The sequence below is a fragment of the Tursiops truncatus genome, chromosome 5 (assembly GCF_011762595.2).
Source record: "Tursiops truncatus isolate mTurTru1 chromosome 5, mTurTru1.mat.Y, whole genome shotgun sequence".
Lineage (NCBI taxonomy): Eukaryota > Metazoa > Chordata > Mammalia > Artiodactyla > Delphinidae > Tursiops > Tursiops truncatus.
Genome location: NC_047038.1, coordinates 102,404,734 through 102,426,345, shown reverse-complemented (window position 1 = coordinate 102,426,345; position 21,612 = coordinate 102,404,734). Strand labels below are relative to the sequence as shown.

At 41.0% G+C, this 21,612-nt stretch overlaps 1 pseudogene; it reads right to left on the bottom strand.

The window, feature by feature from the left end:
• Positions 1-3,054: 3,054 nt before the first annotated feature.
• Positions 3,055-4,112, bottom strand: LOC101339124 (serine/threonine-protein kinase pim-1 pseudogene; annotated as a pseudogene).
• Positions 4,113-21,612: the final 17,500 nt, after the last annotated feature.

Below are 21,612 nucleotides of genomic sequence, written 5' to 3'. Positions count from 1 at the left end.
TTCAAGGATGGCCACTGGGGTAACTCAAGGCTGTGTTAACTGTCTCTTCTCTGATTCTCTCTTGACCTCACATTTCTAGCTCACTTGGCTTCCACTGCTCCACAGAGACTGCTGTTGTCAAGGAGGCCTCCGTGTCTCTGAGATGGTTCTTACCTTTATTTTCCTAGATGTCAGCAGCTTCGGAGTTTATCATGCCCTCCTTGATGTACTTTCTTTACTTGGCTTCCAGGTCAAAAATCTTTTTTTTCTTTTTCAATGTTTCAAATTTGATATATTTATTTCATTGATTACATCAAAAATTCCACAGAAGTCCATACTGTGGGCTGTTTCATAAAAATTTCTTGGAGAACCATCTTATTTGGACAGACTGTTTATTGACATTTGATAAATTATGGGTAATCTATCATTGAAGGGATTTCTTTTAAACATTCATTGATCTGCAGGTCACCACAGTCTTGGGGTTTCTTTCCACCTTACTGGTGGAATTCTCAGTCTCCTTTGCTCTTTCCTCTTTTCCTACCCCCACTTTTAACATTTAAATACAGTAAAATTAACTGTTGGTATGCAGCTTTATGACTTGAAAATGTACATGTAAAGTTGTATAACCAATACCACAATAGTAGTAGGTTGGGACTTTGGGGAGGTTGAGATGAGGTGAATGTCTTTTGGGTGGGGGCCAGATGTGACTCTTTGGGAGCCAGAGGATGGGTTGTGGTGGACAAGATAATGCCCCCCCGCCAAGATTTTCATGTCTTTATCCCAAGAACCCATGAACTTATTCCCTCACATGGCAAAAGGGACTTTGCAGGTGTGATTAAATTAAGCGTCATGAAAGATGGAGGTGCCCGTGGGCCCAACGTAATCACAAGTGTCCTTATAAGGAAAAGAGGAAAGCAGGAGAGTCAGTGAAGGTATGACAAGGGAAGTTGACAGATTAGAAGATGCTATACTGATGGCCTTGAAGACTGAGGAAGGGGCCTTGAGCCAAGGAATGTGGGCTGCCTCTGGAAGCTGCTGAAGGCAAGAAGGAAGTAATCCATTTCTTTCCTGGAGCCCCCGGAAGGAATGCAGCCCTGCCAACACCTTGATTTTAGGACTGTTTACCATCTTTACTGTAAGATGGTAAATTTGTGTTGTCTTAAGCCACAAATGTTTTGTAATTTGTTATAGCAGCTTATAGGAAACTCTTACAACAATGAAGAGAAAGAACAGTGTCAGCAGCCCTTTTCCCCAAAATACCCTAGTTCTACATTCCCTTTATACTCAGACCTTACCCCCACTCTTAACTGTGGGCAAGGATACATCTGTTCCACATCTCCATAGTTTTATCTTTTCCAAAATGTCATATAAATGGAATCCTACAGTACGTAGCCTTTTGAGTCTGTCGTCTTTTGCTTAGCGTAATACATTTGATATCCATCCATGTCCTGAGTGCCAGTAGTTCATTGGCACTCATTACTGAATAGTATTCCAGGAATGTACCACAGTTTGCTTATCCATCTCCCAGTTGAGTGACTTTTGGGTTGCTTCCCAAAAGGAGGTGATTGGGGTGATTATGAATAAACCTGCTGTAAACATTTGTGTAAAGATTTTTGTGTGAACTTTCCTGAAATGAAACTTGCATTTCATTTGGGTAAATACCTAAGAGTGGGATTGCTGAGTCATATGGTCTAACTTTATTTATTTTAAGACAAAAGGTATTTATTCAAAAAACACCAAGTATATAAAAAAAAAAAAAGATCTCTTTTATTCCCCTGTACAGTATTTCACGCCGATAAAACCAGAAGACCACATGCTGCTCAAAACACAGCCCCAGAGAGGTTGCGGAACGTACACCATCCAGAACTGCTTTTCATATATCCACCCTATGTACAGAAGTCAGCTACGCCCCTCCCCCAACACCCACGAAGCCCATACCCACTTGGGAAACCAGGCCAGGGGGCCCGCAGCAGTCAGGGAGCTGCAGCAGCTGTCCCACCTGAGTCCTGTCACCCTATGAAGGAGCAGAGCAAGCGCTGAAGCCCTCCCCAAAAGGTCCCCAAGTCAGAGGAGGAAAGAAGAAAAGAAAACTATGGTGGCAGCCATGAAAGCTTGAAGCAGGAAGGGAACCAATTAAATAAATACATAAATACATAACATTGACCTCCAGGTTAAAATGCGCATCTTTCAAAAAAAGCCAAAACAAAACAAAACAAACCAGGTAAAATAACTTAAAGGCAAAATTAAAAAAGAATTAGATCAACTACAATGCTTTTGTACACTACCATGCCAACTGTACACACATTTACAGTTTTGTTGTTGTTGTTTTTTTGGATGTGCGTTGCTTGTGCATTTTGTGTGTGTGTGTGTGTGAGGTCTTGTCTTAGAAACAGTTAAGTAAAAACCAAAAAGGGAAGACCAGTTCACTTGGGAGTTTTACTAAAGGAGGTGAAAAAAGAGCAGGTGGCTCAGCATTTGGCCCTGTAGCCTCTTCCATGGCACCTTTCATATGAAGGACGGGGGTGAAGGGGTGGGGGAGAAAGAGAGGGAACCAAACCCAGGCAGATTTTTGGAGAAGCAACAGGTAAAAGACGCAAGTTCAAGTATTTTTCCCAGCATAGCCATAGTCCCCATAGAAGGCACTCAGAAGAGTCGGAAGAGGTGACAGGGACTTAAAATGGTGCTAGTCCTATCCCACCCCACCCCGATTTCCCCCTACCTGACACATCGCGCATTCAGCAGAACTCTTGATGAAGGGAACAGTTCCATGGCAGGATTCTGACACACGCCCAGCCCCCCGCCCCCAGGGATTTTGCAGAGTCCAGCGATGCTGGACTCCATGAGAAGGAGAGCATCTGTGGGAGGAGTCGCGGCCTAAGGCGGCTGGAGTGGAGTCTCTTCCTGCCTTTGGGAGGCAGCCTCCAGGGCCTGGGGTCTGGAATGAGTTGTAAATGTTGTTCCTGTATCAAGCACTGTCCTGCTTGGAGAGAAGTGTCACTGGTACTTGGGATGCTGGGAACAGATACTTCCCCTCCCGTGAGCATCTGACAGAGAGGGGAAAACCTTCTGGAAAAGCTATTTGCTGGGCCCTGGTGACAGGCTGTGGAGATGGATCTCAGCAGTTTCCTGGGGCAGGAGGACATCTTGCATCCACGGATGGTTCTGGATTTCTTCGAAGGATGGCTGATCTAATGATCTCAGGGCCAAGCAGAATCTAATGAGATGCTGTCACCCTGAAGAGAGCCTCTGCCTGCAGAAAACTTGGTCCCAGTGATCTCTTCATTATGCTCAAAAGGAATATCTCCATAGACCATATCCTACAGCAGGATCCCCAGAGACCAGATGGCCGCCGACCTGCCATGGTAGCCATGGCGGCGGATCCACTCTGGAGGACTGTACACTCGGGTCCCATCGAAGTCCGTGTAGACGGCGTCCTTGACCCGAAGTCGATGAGCTTGAGCTCGCAGTGATTGAGGCGGATAATGATGTTCTGGTCCTTGATGTCACGGTGCCTCCAGGACCTGCCAGAAGAAGCTGCGGGCCAGCTCCTCCTGCAGGGCCCCACTTTCCGTGATCAAGTTGAAGAGGTCTTGCGCCATCTCGGGCCTCTCCAGGGTCAGGACGAAACTGTCGGGCCTCTTGAGCCAGTCCAGGAGCCTAATGATGCCGGAGAAGCCCGAGCTCACCTTCTTCAGCAGAACCACTTCCACAGACACTCGGGTGCCATTAGGCAGCTCTCCGCAGTCGGAGATCCGGTCCTTCTCCAAGTGCTTGTTGGTCACCGGCAAGTTGTCGGCGACACAGATGCCTGAGTGGTGGGCCCACCTGGTACTGCGACTCCAGGGGCTCCTTCTCCTTGCCGGGTGCCAGCTTGGTGCCGTGAAGGTCGTGGCAGGGCGCGACGCGCAGGTGGGCAAGCAAGTTGATTTTGGAGAAGAGCATCCCAACCTCCAGGGTGTCGGCGCAGGGACTGTGTCTGGAGGAGCTGCAGCAGGACCTGGGGCTGGGGTTGTGCCGGTGGCTGTGCCTACAGCTGGGGCTGAGGCTGCAGGTGGCGCAAAAGGCCGAAGGCAAGTCGGAGGACTCCTGGGGGCGCTGCCGGGCTGGGGGCTGACAGACAAGCTGGCGGGGTCAGGCAGCTCCAAGGGCAGCGGGGCGGGCGGCTCCTGGGGTGCGTGCAGCAACGCCCCAGCACAGGGAGCTTGTAGCTGCTGCTACTGCAGCCGGTGCCGCTTCCTCCGCCACAGCGGCCCTGGTCTAACTTTGAAAGAAGCTGACAAACTATTTTCCAAAGTAACTGTGCCATTTTGCACTCCTACCAGCAACTTGAGTTCCAGCCTCGGCCTACTGGCCAGAGCTTGACATTGTCACTCTTTAAAAGTTTTATCTGTTGTAATAGTTGTGTAGTAGTATCTTTGTTTTAAATTTGCATTTCACTGACGGCTAGGATTTTGAGCATCTTTCGTGCACTTATTTGCCATCTCTTTATCTTCTTTGATGAAATGTCCGTTCTAGTCATTTGTCCATTTTAAAAACTGGGTTGTTTGCTTTCTTGTTGATTTTTAAGAGGCTTTTAATATATTTGGATGTGCCCCAGGCATGAGCCACTCAGGAGCTGTCTGGGACTTCCTGTGTGTTTACATTGCAGCTCATTTCTCAAAGCAGCTAGAGGTGGGCCTGGAGCTATGCAGAGAGTTAGGGAATTCCCTTCTCCAGGTCCCACCTGCTTCCCCCACACTGGCTGACTTTCTTTTCCTATTACATGTGGACAAAATGATGGCGTTTTCCTGCAAACTTAGCCTCCCATGCTATTGCGCAGTTCTGAGCAATCGGGCCTTCCCTGAGGACAAAGTGGCAAAAGAGAAAAAATAACAGGAGAATCCATCCCCCCAACACACACACACTCTTTGTAAGAAGTGGTCTCTTTCCCCCGTTTCTGTAGCCCGGGAGTGCAGTTTCCCTGCTGGGTCGTGAACTGGTCTCAGGCAGAGCAAGGCGAGAACTCACACTCTCCATGTGCCCTTTCCCTGTCCTCTCACTAGAAGGGTCTTTCTCCAAGGGTTTGCCATCTTCGATTCACCATCCCACTCTTGGGTCAAAGCTGAGAGTAAAGGAGGGAAACCCCAGGAAACTCACTGCCACCTTACAGCTTGCTGTACAAGTTTTACCTTCCCTCCCCAGTCCGCCTGCCCTTAATTACTTTTCAGACTCCTCAGGTAACTGCTTTTTGTATTTTGTCCAGGTTTCAGTTGAAATTGATGCAGGAGATAGATGGGCTCCAGGCTAGGCATTTACAGCTGGCCTCCTGTTTACATTTCTTGGGGTGAGAAAAAGATGGGCTTCAGGCCAGACACTTACAACTAGCCTCCTGTTTGCATTTCCTGAGACAGGAGATAGGTGGGCTCCAGGTTAGGTATTTACAACCTGCCTCCTGTTTGCTCTTGGAAAGAGAAGTAACTACAGAAACAGGGTAAATATCCAGGCTTTGTCTCTGGAGGACAGAGGGGCTAAACCCTGCTGGAGTAAAGATCAGGAGGCCACATATTTCCCATCCTTGGGGCAAGGGAGACACTGCACGTGGGCAGAAAGGCCCCTTGCGGGTCAAAAAGGAGGGGGCACCACCCTAGAAGAGGTGATGCCAAGGCTCCCCCTAGGCCTCTGGGCTAGACTCCATCTTGGAAAAAAGTTGGGCACTCGTGTTGGGGAGGGCCCTAGGGCAGGTCAGGTGTGGAAAAGGAAACCAGATAATTGGCTAAGGGTAAACAAAGACCGGGAAGAACTGCCCTATATAAATGATTTAACAGCCTCTTTACTGCACTCCTCCTCATTAGGGGGGAGGCCCACACCCTTTCTCTCTGGGTGTGTATCTCTACCTTGCCTCTATCTTAAATAAACAGACCGTTTCCCTGTGTGCTCTCCCACTTGTTGTGCTGTGTCTCTAATAATATACCTTGGACCTGTTTTTATAGTTTTTACCTCCTGAGAAATGCAGTTTTCACCGGGGGCAAGAGCCAGGGAAATCTGCTTCTAGCCTCTAGATGTTGCTGGTCAAGAATTCCTGGTTTTCATCCAGGCTCCCCAGGTCTGATTCCTGGGCAGAGAACTAAGACCTCGCTTCAAGCCACTGCCCACTGCTGCCTCTCCAAGATCAAAATCGGTGGGAGAGATAGACTATAGCAGGCTTATTACATTTTGTTTGGCATCCGAAGTTTCTCTCCCTGGATTTTCAAGGTTGGAATAACCAAGGGCTCAGTCCTGGGCCCTCTTGTCATCTCTGTCTACTCACACCCTGTGACTTCATCTACTTTCATTGCCCAGAAATGTTTAACCTAGGCACCCCATAGCCAGTCAAGTTGACAAGTAAAATTAACCCTCACATATATATAAGAAAATATTGGAGACCATGTTTACAATCTGGGTATAGGAAGTGACTTTCTAAACATGACTTGAAACCAGAACCCTTTAAACATTGTTTACAGTAACTTATACCAAGAAAGAAACTAAGTGAATAGATATGTAGATAAAATATATAGGCTATCAGATAGGAAACCCCTCATCTTCCTGTAATAAGTTTGTAAGACCTGAATCAGATGGGAATCCATGCTCTTTACCTTCTTTTTAAGACAAGGAGTCACCTCTCCAGGTTCAAGGGCAAACTTTTCTCTTGTGATCCATCTTCATCCTATTTTTCTTCCTTTTAGAACTTTAAAGCAGTGGTTCTCACTTTTTTATCTCAAGACCCATTTACACTGAAGGGTAGCAGAATAAGCCTCTTTGGCATAAAGAGTATTTTGAGCTGACTATTTTGTAAAACTTTAGACACAGAAGCTCTGAAAACAGAGTAGAAGTTACCCTTTGGTAAGGAGGGTTTCATTAGAAAGGGGGCCTGAATAGCTAGTAGAATAGCTACTAGCAGAAATAACCTCTCTTGCAAGGGTAACAACCTTTGTTTACCAGCTCCTCTTCTCACCTTCCCAGGAACTGCTCCCCCTTGGCAATCCCAGGCTCCCATCCCTTTCCGTAGCTCAGGATGGTATATAAATCTTAATCCTCTGCCCACCTTTTTATTTCCATGTCTTTGTGCTGCTGCCAGATGTAGATGGCATACGTAGTTAACTTTATTTTTTCTCCTGTTAATCTGTTTTTTTACTACAGGGGGTTTTTAGGCAAGAACCTAGAAGGTAGAGGCAAAGTTAGTTTTCCTCCCCTATACCCTTAAATATTAATCAGGACCCAAAAAGAAGTTTTGTTTATGTTGGTAACGTCAATTGATAGCTGCTATTATGAATAAAACAGAAAAATTGAAGTCACTTAAAAATAATAGTCATCACATATTAATATGAAAAATATATTTCTAAAACACAAATACAAATAGTGAGAAGAGTGACATTGTTTTACATTTTTGCCAACATCTTTAATTTCTGGTTTAATAGAAGACATCTTGCTTACCATATTTTCTTCTGCCTTCAATCTGCTGTGGTATTATATGTTATGTTGTTATCAGAAAAGTGGGTTTGCTTCTCGGTGGGTGTCAAAAGACAGAACCACACCAAAGTTCAGGAGAAGGAAGGATTTATTACTTGCAGCAAGTAAGGAGAACAGCAGGGTCTTCCCAAAGCAGTGTATCCCAGAACAGCAAAATCTGAGAGGTTTTAAGCTAAGAGTACATGCATATTCATGAAGGGGCTCAAGCAGAGGAGAATTTGGTATAGAATTGGGGTAAAGGTCAACAGACTCCAAACTTTAGTTGACTGAAGTCAAGAGTGTCAACATCCTCATTCCATCCTCCACCTGGGTGGGGGGCCTTAGTTCCTACAGAATGCAAAAGTGTATTATTACATATATCCTTTGAGGAGGAACTAGGACTCTGCTTTATCACTGCACTATCGTTTGACTACCTTTTCTCTGTTCCTGCATTCATTTGTTCCCTTACGATCATTGACTACTGAGACTTGTTCAAGCGCAAGCATTGAGGCCAGGCTTAGATCACAAAATGGCTTAGGTCAAAACAGTCCCTCTTATGTCAAGAAAGCCATGCCTGATCATCTTTTGCCAAGGACACCCTAACCTATCTGCTTATATTACTTTAAGTCACAAAAAAAAGATATCTCAAGTGAATGAAGTTAGTGCTTTTCTATGTGTAGGAAGATGCAAGAATCTGGGATCATTGAAAATTCTTTCTGAGGTATGCATCTAACTATCTAGGGGCTCATTTATCCAAAGCACAGAGTGCCTCATCCTGGTTTTCACCCTGAATTACTAACAGGGTCCACTGTTGGGGGAGGTGACTGCTGTGGGTGGCCTCTTAACCTTTGTAGAGCCAGGGGGTGAGCAATGTTCTTTTCTTCCTGTTTTTACTCAAGCTCTGGTTCATAGTTGCAGACTGACTTCATAAGGAAATTCTTGAGAAATAATCTAAGTCCATTCTATTTATATATATAGAACATAATTCTAAAGTGATTCTTAAGTTGTAGAAAGGATAATCCCTCTGGGTGATGACTGCATGGAGGTTTATTATCCTATTCGCTCTACTTTGTATATAAGCTTTTAATTTTTCATAACAGGATTAAAAAAAGATTTAGCTGACTATACAAAATAAATATCTGAACCAAAAAAAAAAAAAGATTTAGCTGAAGAGAAAGTTAAAAAAGATGTTGTAGCTGATGTAGGGGAGAGAGACTTGCCACCTCAAAATATGTTTCTGGCATATCAATTATTTTAAGCTGTTTATTTTCCAAGAAACTGCAGACATTCAGGAAAACTGTGAACGCCAAGCAGGAGTTACCCTTAAGAAACATGTACATTTATAAGGGAAATGTCCCTTTGTAAGGGTGTCTCCCTTTCTGTACCAGAAAGAGGAGGATGACCAAATCTCTAGAAACTCTTATCAATGAAAGAAACAAGGACTTAAATCTGCATAAACAACCTGACCCTTGTTTACTGTGCTTTTCCTGGTCAACTCCCATTACTGGCCCTCCGGTCCTCAACATCCTCTTTTGTCTTTAGCTGAAGATGTATTTGAGGTGAAGCTTTGGCTATTTTGGTGAGTTACTCAGTTTTCCTGGGCCTCTCCCATGTACCCATGTTATTGAACTTCATTTGATTATCTTCTGTCAATCTGTTTCATGTCAATTTATTTTTAAATTAATTTTTATTGGCGTATAGTTGCTTTACAATGTTGTGTTAGTTTCTACTGTACAACAAAACGAATCAGCTATACATAGACAAATATCCCCTCTTTTTTGGATTTCCTTCCCATTTAGGTCACCACAGTGCACTAAGTAGAGTTCCCTGTGCTATACAGTATGTTCTCATTAGTTGTCTATTTTATACATAGTATCAATAGTGTATATGTGTCAATCCCAATCTCCCAATTCCTCCACCCTCTGCTTTCCCCCTTGGTATCCATACATTTGTTCTCTACATCTGTGTCTCTACTTCTGCTTTGCAAATAAGATCATCTGTACTATTTTTCTAGATTCCACATATATGCGTTAATATACAATATGTCTCATGTCAATTTAGTTGTTACATTGAGTTGTTTCAATGACTGAAACAACCCTCCCTGGCCAGGCCCAGTAGTAACCACTTACATGAGTTCTCTTACAACAGGAGGTCCTGGTAAGGATTGCAGATCTAACAAGCTATCATCAACCCGAAGAGTTCGGGGAAGTTCAATAGGAGAGAAGAGGCTCCAGTTAATATGTCCTACCAAGCTTCCAGAATCCTTCTTGCTGGAATCCATCTTGGCTGAGTGACCAGCGTACCACCAGGAAGGACCCAGAATCAGAGTGACTGGCCAGAGACAACCCGGAAACTAACCCAATTACCATAAACCCAAGACTGCGAGCCACGTGACAGAGCAGTCCTCCTGGGTTCCCTTACCCTCCTGCTCTCCACTCGGGAGCCTTCCCAATAAAGTCTTTTGCTTTGTCAGCACATGTGTTTCTTCGGACAATTCATTTCCAAGAGTTAGACAAGAGCCCACTCTCAGGCCCTGGAAGGGGTCCACATTCCTGTGACAGTTAGACCAGCCAGAACAACCTAGAAGGGTAGAGGAAAATTTCTTTTTCCCCAACACTAAAAACATAGTTTTGTGTTCATGTGAATTCAGTATAACGTGTAATGGAATCCTTTTGGAAACAATACTGGAGAAGTGTGGTATTCTTCCACTAACCTGATAAAATATAAATCATTAAAATGAAATATATTATTACTAGTGAATACTGGTAGAATGCAGGCAAAGAAAACACAATTTCAAAAATAAAGTATTACTGTCATTCACATGGTACTGTAAAAGCAAATACCAATACTGCTTTTAAGTAAATACCAGTAACTATAAAGCAAAGCCCAACATAATAAATTAATTCCTATACAGTATATACATAAAAATGAACATATCAATAAATTAACACTTATACACACAAAGCAGTACTTCATATTTAGAAGAAAAATCCATTCTTAAAGACAAATGAGATTCAGGTGCCCAGTGGGGGAAGTGAATGGGAGTGGAGATCAAGAATAAGGGGGGCATATTTTAAGTAAGGGCTGCATGAAATTATGACATGGCCTCACTGAAGAGCAAGGTTAAATCAGGTCTCTCAAGAGACTTGTAGCAACACTACCTGCACCCAAAATTATATTCCCTCATAAGTCTTATTGATAAAATTGAAGCATGTTGTTTTAAAAAATCAAGTCTATTTTGTCCTACGATGCTGCAGTTTTTTTAAGTGTAAAAAGAAAATCTGTATCTATTAACATTTCCAATGATAGTATATGATTTCCTTCACAATCCTTGCAAATTTGTTGTGAAGGATCAATTTAACTTTTGTTAATCTTATGGGAAAAATGTTGCAGGAAAAGGGATCCCTTCCAGGGCCTAAGAGTGGGCTCTTGTCTAACACTCAGAAAATAAATTGTCTGAGGAGACACACATACCGACAAAGCAAAAGACTTTATTGGGAAGGGGCACCCGGGCAGAGAGCAGCAGGGTAAGGGAACTTAGGAGAACTGCTCTGTCACTTGGCTCGCAGTCTCAGGTTTTACGGTAATGGGGTTAGTTTCCAGGTTGTCTCTGGCCAATCATCTTCCTTGGCCCATGTTTGGTCTGACTCAGAATCCTTCCTGGTGGTGCACACATCTTTCAGCCAAGGTGGATTCCGCTGTGAGAGTTTATGGGAAGTTGGCAGGACATATTGTCTTCTCCCCCCTTCTTTTGGCCCTCCAAATTCTCCCAGTTCGGTTTTTTGTTTGTTTTGTGTTTTTTTTTTGTGTGGTACGAGGGCCTCTCACTGTTATGGCCTCTCCCGTTGCGGAGCACAGGCTCTGGACGCGCAGGCTCAGCGGCCATGGCTCACGGGCCCAGCCGCTCCGCGGCATGTGGGATCTTCCCGGACCGGGGCACAAACCCGCGTCCCCTGCATCGGCAGGCGGACTCTCAACCACTGCGCCACCAGGGAAGCCCTTCCAGTTGGTTTTTGATGGCAGCACTGCATCCTTTATCCAGACTTTCTGTTGTGAGACAACTCAGGCAAGTGGTTATCATTGTGTCTGGCCAAGGAAGGTGGTTTCGGTCAGCAGTTCCCTACCAACTGCCCACTGAGAGACTTCATACTTAAGATACTTCTTGGGAATTGGGGTGGAGGTCTCTTTCTTCTCTAACTACTTCCTGCTGGGAGTGGGTGCCATCCTGTCCAGTAGAGTAGAAGTCTCTCTCTCTCTCTGATCTAAATCGAGGTATTCCATGTCTGAAACCAGCTTCTACCCTTGTGGTAACAAAAATTTAATCTGAAACTGTTGGGCCATGTTGGACCATGGAGATAAACCTTGTACACAGTTAAAACAGACAGGGGCCATACAGGAGGCTTAACAGGATGATCAACACTGGGCCCAGAAAAGGAAGGCAAAATTTCGGATGAAGCCTATATCCTACAGAAACAGAGGGCACAGAATGGATTTGTACCTGGGAGACCCACAGAGTGCTGCTTGTTTTCAATCTCCCTTTTTCTTTGATAGTCCTCAATATTTCAAAGGCAATGGTTGAGGGTGATGACAGCTCTGGCCACTTCTTGCAGAAATGGGGCATAGTCCTGCTTCAATTTGGGGAATAGGCACCAAATTGGAAATATTTCTGAGTTCCAAGTCCTGGATCTGAGTCTTGTATGATTAAGATCTCAATCCCTTTGTCCAACATTTTGGTGTAACAGACCCAATTAGAAGTATTTGGAGGAGTGACAACTTGAATTTTAGTGGACAAAATAAATCTCATTCCCTGAGGAATTCAGGAGAATAAGCCTGAAACCCAGTTTGGACCTCACACCTTAGGGAGATTTGTACCCAAGTAACTGTCTACTTTTATCTAAGTAGGTTTTAACTTCCGATATGGTATTAACATATACATAACAGGAACTATTGGCCACTACTCATGTCTTCTTTTTCTGTTAACATCTAATCTAAAGCAATTTTATTATCTAAAAATTTAATAGTTGCAAGGGGAGACCTCAAGGTCATAAGGTTGCAGCTACTGATGTCTGCCAGCAGACACTGCTTTGAGAATGGCTGGTGTCATCCCAAGTCTGACACAGCTCAGAAAACTCAAGTTCTCAGAAATACAAGGGCTTGTCTGAAATCACGTCCGTAATGCCCCCTAGTATTACATTGGATGTCTGAACCACAGCTACTCCATTTTGACTTGCAATTGCATTTCTCTCCATAACGGCCAAAACAGATGCCACTGTTAGTGATTTCAGTGCTTTACTAGATATGAGAAGATGCAAGAATTTGGGCTCATAAAATCTTCTCCTGAAAGTATCTAACTATCTGAAGGTCTGTTCTGCCAGTTTTTCCCAGAGCATGGAGTTCCTCATTCCTGATCTTCACCCTGAATTCCTTTCAGTGTCTGTTGAAGGTCAGTGGCTGCAGTGGTCATTGATTTAATCCTTGCAGATGTAGAAGGCAAGTGCCAATTTTCTGTTGGCAGGTCCCCTTCAGAGTCATGAATTGGACCATGGTTTGGGGGGCATTTCATGGTCATTTCACCCCACGGTGGTGGGAATACTTATTCCCAGGTCTGGCGAAGATTTCACTGATAGGCCACTCAGTGTGCTATTACTGGCCTAGGCACAGTAGCCAAAAGTCTCTGGACCACCTGTCTTAATAGTCTCTTATGGTCCAGGAAAATATTCCCTCTTCTTGCTTCTTCTCATATCTAGAGTTACATTATTACAATCTTTGGTCTCATATGGAGCTATATATCAACATTTTATCAGAGCTCAGTGACATATTTGGTAGTGCAAGGAACAATTTTGTAAAACAGGCAATATTAAAAAAGTAACATAGATAGTTGTATTAGTAAGGTCATAAGTAAGAATTTAAGTCAAGAACTTCCATCAGGTCCTGCCCAGTACATTTCCAAGTCGTCTGACTTAGTCTGTTCTGTACCAATCCTTATCTTTAAGAGAAATTATTTATTGGCATTGGCCATAAGACATCTAGTGAAATTTCCTAGTGTTACTAGGCCAGTTATCCCTAGTGTGGTTTAATTGTCCCCAATATAAGGGAGCCTTTAATTTTAAATGACCATAGCCTGATGCTAATCTCCTGGTTGCAGATCATGGAGCATCTGATCTTCATCCAGAGATAGATTACTGAGTTGAATTTCAGAAACAAATTTAGAGTGTCCTTTTAATAATTCTAAACTTTGCAACAGTATAACATAACAGCAAGGAGCTATCTGGGAAGTGAATCTTAGTGAAAACAGACCTCAATAACACAATAAGATTTTGATGTCCATTGAAACATCTCTTTTCCTCTAAAATAACCCTCATTTTTATCAAAGATAGTTAAATCAAAATTAATTGGTTCACAAATTAAGTCTCATGAAATCATAAAATTCCTCCCAGGGCCAGGAAAGCCATGCCAAGGGCTTGCCACAGATTTCACCTTACAAATTTAGGAGAATTCCTCCCTTTCTGATGTTCAAAAAATACCTTCAGATTTCTGCACCTGTTAGGAGGTGGCCTTCCTAATTTATCTGATAAAGCTGCTGGGAACCTAAGAGTGTCCAATCTCTGGAGGGATCAGGTAGAGAGAAAAGAGAAATGTTTCCATTCTGCTTACAAGGGTATAATTTACCAAATTGCTATAAGTCATAATTAGCTTGAAGGGAAGGGTTTCTTTATATCTGGAAAACACAGATTAAAATCTTATAATGTTTCAGACAGAAACCATAAAAATTATAACCACATTCATCAGTTTACTCAATCCTATGTAACTAATCCTTTTTGTTAACAGTTTCCATTAGATTTTTTAAATTCCTTACCTAGTTTAGTAGTGTGATTTAAAAGTTATCAGAAAAGTGTACTTGTCAAAAGTCAAGTGATTCTTCTGGAAGATGAAGCAATTTTGCAAAGCATCATTTTAACTATCTATGAATGACAAAGATACTTAATAAGGCAAGGCTAAGGATCTGATTACAATGTTTTTGGCAAAGAAGATTAACCAAGTTGCTGTAACATAAAACATTTAAGACAACAACTAAAACTATATATTTTAAAATATTTATTTATTTATTTATCTATCTTTGGCGCTGGTTCTTAGTTGTGGCATGTGGGATCTTTCATTGCGGTGTGTGGGCTCTTCATTGCGGCGTGCAGGCTCTCTATATAATTTTTAGAATATTTATATTAATAACATTTATCCATACAGTACTGTGTATTCTAAGTAGGTTTATCACTCATGTGACAATGTTCTTTGTGTAATTTAACATACCAAATAATACTAGTTAAATATTTCTCTGTGAGATGTCTCAGGGACCCTCTAAAATGTCCTAAATTTAGCTGGAGGTAAAAAGAAAGTTAATTAAAAGTTGATATTTGGGAAGTTTGTCAAAAGGTTTCAAAACATTGGGTCAAATAAGATCCTAGCTTACTCTGAGATAATACTTATTCCTTAACCAAAGTGACAAGAGATCTCAAAAGCAAATACAGATCACTTAAAGGAACAGAAACTCACAAAATCTGTTATCAAAAGCAGCATTCCAAGGAAACTTTGTTCTCTGAACAGAGAGAGAAAACCAAATCCAGTCTTTTACCAGCTTGCCTGTTTTTTTTTTTTTTTCTGATAGGTTTTTAAATATTTTTTAATTTTTTTTAAATTTTATTTTATTTTACTATTTTTTATACAGCAGGTTCTTATTAGTTATCTATTTTATACATACTGGTGTATATATGTCAATCCCAATCACCCAGTTCATCCCCCTCCCATTGTCCTCGCTTGGCATCCATACATTTATTCTCTACATCTGTGTCTCTATTTCTGCCTTGCAAACTGGTTCATGTGAACCATTTTTCTAGGTTCCACATATATGCATTACTATATGATATTTGTTTTTCTCTTTCTGACTTACTTCACTCTGTATGACAGTCTCTAGATCCATCCACGTCTTAAAAAATGACCCAATTTCATTCCTTTTTATGGTTGAGTAATATTCCATTGTATATATGTACCACAACTTCTTTATCCATTCGTCTGTCGATGGGCATTTAGGTTGCTTCCATGACCTGGCTATTGTAAATAGTGCTGCAATGAACATTGGAGTGCATGGGTCTTTTTGGATTATGGTTTTCTCTGGGTATATGCCCAGTAAGTGGGATGGCTGGGTCATATGGTAATTCTATTATTAGTTATTTAAAGAACCTCCATACTGTTCTCCATAGTGGCTGTATCAATTTACATTCCCATCAACAGTGCAAGAGTGTTCCCCCTTTTCTCCACACCCTCTCCAGCATTTGTTTTTTGTAGATTTTCAGATGATGCCCATTCTAACTGGTGTGAGGTGATACCTCATTGTAGTTTTGATTTGCATTTCTCTAATAATTAGTGATGTTGAGCAGCTTTTCATGTGCTTCTTAGCCATCTGTATGTCTTCTTTGGAGAAATGTCTATTTCGGTCTTCTGCCCATTTTTGATTGGGTTGTTTGTTTTTTTAATATTGAGCTGCATGAGCTTTTATATATTTTGGAGATTAATCCTTAGTTCACTGATTCATTTGCAAATATTTTCTCCCATTCTAAGGGTGCTCTTTTCACTTTGTTTATAGTTTCCTTTGCTGTTCAAAAGCTTTCAACTTTCATTAGGTCCCATTTGTTTATTTTTGTTTTTATTTCCATTACTCTAGGAGGTGGGTCAAAAAGATCTTGCTGTGATTTATGTCAAAGAGTGTTCTTCTTATGTTTTGCTCTAAGAGTTTTATAGTGTTCAGTCTTACATTTAAGTCTTCAATCCATTTTGAGTTTATTTTTGTGTATGGCATTAGGGAGCATTCTAAGTTCATTCTTTTACGTGTAGCTGTCCAGTTTTACCAGCAGCACTTATTGAAGAGACTGTCTTTTCTCCATTGTATATCCTTGCCTCCTTTGTCATAGATTAGTTGACCACAGGTATGGAGGTATATCTCTGGGTTTTCTATCCTGTTCCATTAATCTATATTTCTGTTTTTGTGCCAGTACCATATTGTCTTGATTACTGTAGCTTTGTAGTATAGTCTGAAGTCAGGGAGTCTGATTCCTGTAGCTTTGTAGTATAGTCTGAAGTCAGGGAGTCTGATTCCTCCAGCTGTGTTTTTTTTCCCTCAAGATTGCTTTGGCTATTTGGGGTCTCTTGTGTCTCCATACAAATTTTGAGATTTTTTGTTCTAGTTCTATAAAAAATGCCATTGATAATTTGATAGGGATTTCATTGAATCTGTAGATTGCTTTGTGTAGTATACTCATTTTCACAATATTGATTCTTCCAATCCAAGAACATGGTATATCTCTCCATCTGTTTATGTCATCTTTGATTTCTTTCATCAGTGTCTTATAGTTTTCTGAGTACAGGTCTTTTACCTCCTTAGGTAGGTTTATTCCTAGGTATTTTTTTCTTTTTGTTGCAATGATGAATGGGATTGTTTCCTTAATTTCTGTTTCTGATTTTTCATAGTTAGTGTATAGGAATGCAAGATATTTCTGGGTATTAATATTGTATCCTGCCACTTTATCAAATTCACTGATTAGCTCTAGTAATATTCTGGTGACATCTTTAGGATTTTCTATGTATAGTATCATATCATCTGTAAACAGTGACAGTTTTATTTCTTCTTTTAAAATTTGGATTCCTTTTATTTCTTTTTATCTCTGATTGCTGTGGCTAGAATTCCAAAGCTATGTTGAATAATAGTGGTAAGAGTGGACATCCTTATCTTGTTCCTGATCTTAGAGGAAATGCTTTCAGTTTTTCACCATTGAGAATGATGTTTGCTGTGGCTTGTCATATATGGCCTTTATCATGTTGAGGTAGCTTCCCTCTATGCCCACTTTCTGGAAAATTTTTTATCATAAATGGGTGTTGAATTTTGTCAAAAGCTTTTTCTGCAACTATTGAGCTGATCCTATGTGTTTTATTCTTCAATTTGTTAATACGGTGTATCACACTGATTGATTTGCATGTATTGAAGAATTCATGCACCCCTGGGATAAATCCCACTTTATCATGGTGTATGATCCTTTTAATGTGTTGTTGGATTCTGTTTGCTTGTATTTTGTTGAGGATTTTTGCATCTATATTCATCAGTGATATTGCTCTGTAATTTTCTTTTTTGTAGTACCTTTGTCTGGTTTTGGTATCAGTGTGATGGTGGTCTCATACAAGGAGTTTGGGAGTGTTCCTTCCTCTGTAATTTTTTGGAAGAGCTAGAGAAGGATGAGTTTTAGCTCTTCTCTAAATGTTTGATAGAATTCACCTGTGAAGTCATCTGGCCCTGGACTTTTTTTTGTTGGAAGATTTTTAATCGAAGTGTCAATTTCATTACTTGTGACTGTTCATATTTTCTATTTCTTCCTGGCTCAGCCTTGGAAGTTTATACCTGTCTAAGAATTTGTCCATTTCTTGCAGGTTGTCTAATTTATTGGCATAGAGTTGCTTGTGGTAGTCTCTTAGGATGCTTTGTATTTCTGCGGTGTTCGTTGTAACTTCTCCTTTTTCATTTCTAATTCTATTGATTTGAGTCTTCTCCCCCTTTTTCTTGATTAGTCTGGCTAATGGTTTATCAATTTTGTTTATCTTCTCAAAGAACCAGCTTTTAGTTTTATTGATCTTTGCTATTGTTTTCTTTGTTTCTATTTCATTTATTTCTGCTCTGATCTTTATGATTTCTTTCCTTCTGCTAACTTTGGATTTTGTTTGTTCTTCTTTCTCTAGTTCCTTTAGGTGTAAGGTTAGATTGTTTATTTGAGATTTTTTTCTTGTTTCTTGAGGTAGGCTTGTATTGCTATAAACTTCCCTCTTAGAACTGCTCTTGCTGCATCCCATAGGCTTTGGATCACCATGTTTTCACTGTCATTTGTCTCTAGGTATTTTTTGATTTCCTCTTCGATTTCTTCAGTGATCTCTTGGTTATTTAGTAATGAATTGTTTAACCTCCATGTTTTTGTGTTTTTTACGTTTTTATTCCTATAATTGATTTCTAATCTCATAGCATTGTAGTCAGAAAAGATGCTTGATGTGATTTCAATTTTCTTAAATTTACTGAGGCTTGATTTGTGACCCAAGATGTGATCTATCCTGGAGAATGTTCCATGTACACTTGAGAAGAAGGTGTAATCTGCTGTTTTCGGATGGAATGTATTATAAATATCAATTAAAACTATCTGGTCTATTGTGTCATGTAAAGCTTGTGTTTCCTTATTAATATTCTGTCTGGATGATCTGTCCATTGTTGTAAATGAGGTATTAAAGTCCCCCACTATTATTGTGTTAATGTCAATTTACTCTTTTATAGCTGTTAGCAGTTGCCTTATGTAGTGCTCCTATGTTGGGTGAGTATATATTTATAATTGTTATATCTTCTTCTTGAATTGACCCCTTGATCCTTATGTAGTGTCCTTCCTTGTCTCTTGTAACATTCTTTACTTAAGTGTATTTTATTTGATATGAGTATTGCTACTCCAGCTTTCTTTTGATTTCCATTTGCATGGAATATCTTTTTCCATCCCCTCACTTTCAGTCTGTCTGTGTCCCTAGGTCTGAAGTGGGTCTCCTGTAGACAAGCATATATATGGGTCTTGTTTTTGTATCCATTCAGCAAGCCTGTGTCTTTTGGTTGGAGCATTTAATTCATTCACATTTAAGGTAATTATCTATATGTATGTTCCTATTACCATTTTCTTAATTGTTTTGGGTTTGTTTTTGTAGGTCCTTTTCTTCTCTTGTGTTTCCCACTTAGAGAAGTCCCTTTAGCATTTGTTGTAGAGCTGGTTTAGTGGTGCTGCATTCTCTTAGCTTTTGCTTGTCTGTAAAGCTTTCGATTTCTCCATCGAATCTGAATGAGATCCTTGCCGGGTAGAGTAATCTTGGTTGTAGTTTCTTCCCTTTCATCACTTTAAATATATTGTGCCACTCCCTTCTGGCTTGTAGGGTTTCTTCTGAGAAAACAGCTGTTAACCTTATGGGAGTTCCCTTCTATGTTCTTTGTTGTTTTTCCCTTGTTGCTTTTAATAAATTTTCTTTGTCTTTAATTCTTGTCAATTTGATTACTATGTGTCTCAGCATGTTTATCCTGCCTGGACTTGAATGGCTATTTGTTTTCCCATGTTAGGGAAGTTTTTGACTATAATCTCTTTAAATATTTTCTCAGGTCCTTTCTCTCTCTCTTCTCCTTCTGGACCCCTGTAATGTGAATGTTGTTGCGTTTAATGTTGTCCCAGAGGTCTCTTAGGCCTCTCCATTGGTGTAAGTGAGGTATTAAAGTCCCCCACTATTATTGTGTTACTGTCAATTTCCTCTTTCTTTTCATTCTTTTCTCTTTTCATTCTTTTTTCTTTATTCTGTTCTGCAGCAGTGAATTCCACCATTCCGTCTTCCAGGTCACTTATCGATTCTTCTGCCTCAGGTATTCTGCTATTGATTCCTTCTAGTGTAGTTTTCATTTCATTTGTTATATTGTTCATCTCTGTTTGTTTGTTTTTTAATTCTTCTAGGTCTTTGTTAAACATTTCTTGCATCTTCTCGATCTTTGCCTCCTTTGTTTTTCCGAGGTCCTTGATCATCTTCACTATCATTATTCTGAATTCTTTTTCTGGAAATTTGCCTATCTCCTCCTCATTTAGTTGTTTTTCTGCAGTTTTATCTTGTTCCTTCATCTGATACATAGTTCTCTGCCTTTTCACTTTGTCTTTCTTTCTGTGAATGTGGTTTTTGTTCCACAGGCTGCAGGATTGTAGCTCTTCTTGCTTGTGCTGTCTGCTCTCTGGCTGATGAGGCTATCTAAGAGGCTTGTGCAAGCTTCCAGATGGAAAGGACTGGTGATGGGTAGAACTGGGTGCTGCTCTGGTGGGCAGAGCTCAGTAAAACTTTAATCAGCCTCTCTGCTAATGAGTGAGGCTGAGTTCCCTCTCTTTTGGATATTTGGCCTGAGGTGACTGAGCACTGCAAGCTACAGGCTCTTTGATGTGGCTAATGATGGACTCCAGGAGGGCTCATGCCAAGGAGTACTTCCCAGAACTTCTGCTGTCAATGTCCTTGTCCCCCTGGTGAGCCACAGCCACCCCCTGCCTCTGCAGAAGACCCTCCAACACTAGCAGATAGGTCTGGTTCTGTCTCCTATGGGGTCACTGCTCCTTCCCTGGGTCCTGGTGCACACACTAATTTGTGTGTGTCCTCCAAGAGTGGAGTCTCTATTTCCCCCAGTCCTGTTGAAGTCTTGCAATCAAATCTCACTAGCTTTCAAAGTCTGATTCTCTGGGAATTCCTCCTCCTATTGCCAGACTCTCAGGTTGGGAAGCCTGACATGAGGCTCAGAACCTTCACTCCAGTGGGTGGACTTCTGTGGTATAATTGTTCTCCAGTTTATGAGTCACCCACCCAGTGTTGATGCAATTTAATTTTATCGTGATTGCGCCCTTTCTACCATCTCATTGCAGCTTCTCCTTTGTCTTTGTATGCGGGGTGTCTTTTTTGGTGAGTTCCAGTGTCCTCCTGTTAATGATTGTTCAACAGTTAGCTGTGAGTCTGGTGCTCTTGCAAGAGAGAGTCTGTACCAGCTTGCTTTTAACAACAAAATTCACTTATTTAATTAACTTCAGTCTACACCTAGCCAATCCTGACCATCCCCAAACCCTCTATCACTTTCTGTATTCATATTAGTTTTGTCCCTTATTTTTTTCATCCAGAAACAACCAGCTCTAAGACAGACTTACTTTCCCTTCCTGTAATAAAATGCAATTCCATTCCTCATACCCCCTTTACTGAAAACACATCCTGCTTTTCTACTATATACTGAAATGTTTCCTTTATTTCTTTTATTAGCTTTAATTACATGTTTAAACTAGAGTCCTCAACTCTTAAAAACCTTAATTTCTAGTGACAACCAAGAAGTAGGCCATTATGAGTTGTCTTTTACATTAGCATTCTGTAGATTTGTGAAAATACCAATGATAATTCCTAAAAACATTTACTTTCTTATAGAGAACATCTCAAGGTGGCACCAAACACATTCACTGATAGCTCTAAACACCTTTAGTTTCTTTGTTTAGTAATTGATGTCTCAGTATCTTATTTTATTTGGGAATGATCCAGCTATTCAACAAACTTTCATCA